The sequence below is a fragment of the Macadamia integrifolia genome, chromosome 1 (assembly GCF_013358625.1).
Source record: "Macadamia integrifolia cultivar HAES 741 chromosome 1, SCU_Mint_v3, whole genome shotgun sequence".
NCBI classification, from domain to species: Eukaryota; Viridiplantae; Streptophyta; class Magnoliopsida; order Proteales; family Proteaceae; genus Macadamia; species Macadamia integrifolia.
The window spans coordinates 33,220,167-33,225,135 of record NC_056557.1 but is presented as its reverse complement, the minus strand read 5'-3'; positions in this window follow the sequence as shown (position 1 = coordinate 33,225,135).

The following is a 4,969-nucleotide window of genomic DNA, read 5'->3' as shown; positions in this document are numbered from 1 at the left end:
CCCACCCACCTGAGTGACCCAACCATGTGAACTATTTAGTTATTTAAGAAGTATATATATAGCATTTATGATTTTCTTTTCTTTTCATTTATGACACTCGTACGTTGGTGAGGATAGTAAAGAAGAGAGAGAAAAGAAAGGGAAGAAGAAGGGAAGAGAAGGATTTCAGCGGCGCCGAAGCTTGATCTTCCCATTCCGGCGTCGGAAGAGTGATCTTCAACACCAGATCTACATTTAGAGGTAAGCAAAGTTGGGTTCCTTAAACATTCACCATATCCAAGCTTAAACCCTTGATTCGAGTAGGGTTTCTTGAGATCTTGTAAATCCCCTTTGAAATGATGAATCTAAGGTTTAATAGATGATTTATGTGTTGATCTTGAAGGATTTGAAGAGGTATTGACAAGGTTGGACAAGCATTGTGGATTTGAAGTGATTTTTGGGGTTTGAGGGTGTTCTTGAGCAAAGAAGGTAAGATGGCTTCCCATCACTTGAATCTAACCTAGATCTAGGTTAGAACCATCCTATAATACATTGAAAGTGTGGAGAATGGGTTGGGAAAAGCCCTCATTTGAATCCCCAAAGAATGGAGGAAGTTGGGAAGAAATAGCAGGTTTCCCGCCAAGACCGGTAGGCCAAACCGGTGGGCCATGTGGCCCGCCTGAGAGGGCAGGGCCTTCGAGCACAATCGGCGACCCAGACCGGTGGGCTAACCGATGGACCACCCTGTCGGCCGGTCTTAATAGGCCCCCTGGCCCAACCGGTGGGCCAGATCGATTGGCCAATCGGTGGGCCAACCTGCCCGCCGGTCCAGACCGATGGGCCAGACAGGTGGCCTGTCTGACCCACCTGTGAGGCCCTGAAGGTGATTTTTACATCCAATTGGACCCAAATCAGATGTGTGGCCTCCTTTTAGGATTCTAAACATGATTTTGTCATCGGATCTCGTTAATTTTGATCCTAAGATGGTGAAATACTAACCCCGCTCACTTATGTTAGGTTCAGTAAATCCTACGCTTCTCCCGTCGAATCTCACCCGTACCGAACGGGAATCCTTGTACACTACAGGTAAGTGGGGAGAGGATGTTTGGCCTTGTTTCAAGACATTCTTTGGCATTCATTTAAATGTATCTAGTCTAGTCATGCCATCATGAAATGCTATGTAGATTAGTCATCCTCACATTGTTATGCATGTGTGCTATGTTTACTTTCTAAATGCCAAGTGATGAGATGCTTATGTGATGAATGATGACATCATTGTGCATAATGCATTAATAGACTAGATACCGTAGTCGGCTTGGACACGAGTGCATTGGTGGCCCGTGGTATGGGACGCGGTGACACTATGCAATCGTACTATTGTCATATAGGAGCATGTGGTTTAGGATTTTTACCGTCCCGTGCTACGACCCTTCCCAACAGGGGTTAAGGTGTTGGGTTACCATTTGGGGGGAAGCAGTGGTCGCGGTTGTCGGGTCACTGTGGCGGTTAGACATAACACCCGATGGGTCATTAGGACAGTCGACAACCCTGGTGATATATTCAAGAGGGCCAATCGTACTGCTTTTAAATTGCTGGTGTCAGCACCTTTAATTTCAGTCATTTACTTTTCTGTTGAGAGCCGATGGTCGGCATTGTTTTTACTTTTTCGAGTACTCATGGTGGGCCTTCTCTGACAGCCCTATGGGCGTATCGCGAGATGGAGTTCGCAGCTCGTACCCGGAGTATACGCGCACTGTGGCTGTAGTAGCACTAAACCGAAGACTTAGTAATGTTGCTTAGGTGGATGTGATTAAAAATGTATTACATAGCATGTAGTGCATATGAATATGTTTTGCTGTGTGGACTGCTGTGTGGTCCATCTTACCACTTGCTGAGCTAGTGAGCTCATCCCACAAGTGCACCCCTTTTTAGATGATTTTACAGGTCATACATCTGAAGAGAACAAGGTGGGTCCCACAGTCGAGTTTCCCGAAGAGGACTGGTGGGCCCCTGAGGAGTTAGAGCACGGCACTGACTGCTCATGCCAGAGTTGTGCTGCGGGACCGTAGTTCTGATGCTGAGCTTAGCTCCACTTTTGAGGCTAAGCTGAGCTCTACCATGTTATACCGAACTGGGCTCAACCCTTGATGCCGAGCTGAGCTCTAGCCTTTGATACCAGGCCGAACTGTGTACTTTGATTTTTTATGGTTTCCTTTATGTATTTGATATGTGAATTGTACTTTTATTGTGTAAATATCATGCCTCCGGGCCCATATGTATATAACTATTGTATTGCAATTCGGGTATCAAGTATTACGGGAATATTCACAGGTAAACCTAGTCTTCCACTGATCTGATGAGCTTTTATTAGTTGTGTGTATGCTGTGGTGGAATACAGTATCAGATGATCCTGGCAGGTTTGGGTTAACCGGTGTTAACCCGGTCACTGGCCCGGTTCAGTGTGAACGGGGTGTGACAACATCTCTCTCTCGAGAACCTACAATTAAGGAACTCAGAAAGGACCTCAACGATACTAAGACTGAAGTTCAGAATCTTACGCAAAGAATCCAAATTCTTGAACTATACAATTCTCAAAACTTTGAGCAACATGAAGAAGAAGAAGCTTCTTTCAAGGATCTACTAGCAACTCAACCAGTCGCTAGTACCTCTGCATCCCCTGCTACAGTTTCTTCTGAAGATGCTCAAATTCTAACCATTCAAAAGGTTCAAACTCATAGATGGCATGTAATGATTGACATTGTTGTTAATCATGAGTTTAGCCTTAAAACCATTGCCTTAATTGATTCAGGCACAAATATTAATTGTATCAACGAAGGGCTCATACCGTCTAGATACTTTGAGAAGACCACTCAGAAATTGGTTACTGCTGATGGATATAGAATGGAGATCGGGTATAAACTCGCCTCTGCTTCTATCTGTTGTAATAGATACTGCCTGAAGACTCCTTTTATCATGGTAAAAGGACTTACTCAATTTGTACTTCTAGGCACTCCATTTCTATCCCAGTTGTATCCTCTATAAATTGATACTGTTGATCTTCACTCGGTGATTCAAAATCACCCAATTACTTTTCATTTCATCGAGCCTCCTAAGGTTCACACGGTGAATGAAATCCGGGCTCAAGTACAGTCCAAAGAAAAGTTTATATGCTCTTTATCCTCTGAAATCCAACAAAAGAGCATAAAACAAAAAACTGATGATCCTAGTTTTCAAGTTAGAGTTAAAACCTTCCAAGCTCAATTTGAAAAGGAAGTCTGTTCTGATATTTCTACTGCGTTCTGGTCTAGGAAAACTCATCTTGTTACTCTTCCATATGAAGATAACTTTTCCAAAAACTAGATTCTTACAAAAGCTAGGGCATCCCAAATGCCTGATCTTTTACAGGAAACTTGTCAAAAGGAAATCTCAGAACTCCTTGCCAAAGGTCTTATTAGACCAAGTAAATCTCCCTGGAGTTGCACTGCATTCTATGTTAATAATAATGCTGAAATTGAGAGAGGTGCACCCAAATTGGTAATCAATTATAAACCTTTAAATAAGGTTCTTAAATGGATCCGGTATCCTATCCCTAATAAGAGGGATCTTCTTAACAGACTCTACGCCTCCAGCATATTTTCTAAGTTTGATATGAAGTCTGGATACTGGCAAATTCATATAGTAGAGAACGACCGGTATAAGATAGCCTTTGTTGTCCCATTCGGCCAGTACAAATGGAATGTTATGCCTTTCAGTCTTAAAAATGCTCCCTCAGAATTTCAAAATGTTATGAATCAAATCTTTAATCAATATTCACAGTTTATAATTGTGTACATTGATGATGTCCTTATCTATTCTCACGACATTTCTCAACACTGGAAACATTTAAATCTGTTTTTCTCTGTTATTCGTCAAGTAGGACTTGTTGCTTCTGCCAAGAAAATAAAATTGTTTCAAACTAATGTTCACTTCTTGGGACACTATATATCTTTCGGATCTATCATCCCCATAGAATGAGCCATTCAGTTTGCTGACAAATTTCCTGATGAAATAACAGATAAGACCCAACTCCAAAGGTTTCTTGGTAGCCTCAATTATATTGCTGAGTTCTATAAGGATTTAGCAAAGGATGTCAAACCTTTGTTTAATAGGCTTAAAACTCAGCCTGAACCTTGGACATCTGTACATACTAACACTGTCCAAAAAATTAAGCTTAAAGCTAAAACACTTCCGTGCTTAAGCCTAGCACGACCTGATTGATTTAAAATTGTTGAGACCGATGCCTCCGAATTCGGGTACGGTGGTATTCTGAAGCAAAAGTGTCCTAACCTTCCAAAGGAAGTATTAGTCCGATTTACTTCAGGTACTTGGAATCCCACTCAATAAAAATATTCAACAATAAAAAAGGAGATTCTTTCACTTGTTTTGTGTATAACTAAATTTGAAAGTGATCTTCTAAATCAACATTTTTTAGTCAGAGTCGACTGTAAGGCAGCCAAGGATGTTCTTGAAAAGGATGTCAAAAATCTTGCTTTAAAACAGATCTTTGTCCGATGGCAATCACTCCTTTCTGTTTTTGATTTTGATATTGAATTTATTAAAGGTAGTACTAACAGTTTACCTGATTTCTTAACCCGAGAATTTTTGCAGCACTCCTAAGCAGAAGGTTGTAGTCCTTGTCACTCCCAATAAAGAAGTTGCCTCATCTTCTTCAAGGTAACTCCAAGAACACCCATCTCCTATATCCTCACAGTCTCCTTCACCTGCCTCAATATTAAGGCCAGCCAATAACTCCCCTTTCATAGCAACCAATTTTATCCCAGTAATTCCCATTGAAACCATCCATCTTTATCACCCCCTTCTGAAATTTCTACCATCTACCTCCGTGACCACCTTCATCCCTCTATTAGTGATAAAACTCGTTTTTTTCTATGAAAGAATTCTTGAAGAAACTCAAAGTGCTCAAATCCAGCACAACTATAGATCCGCACAT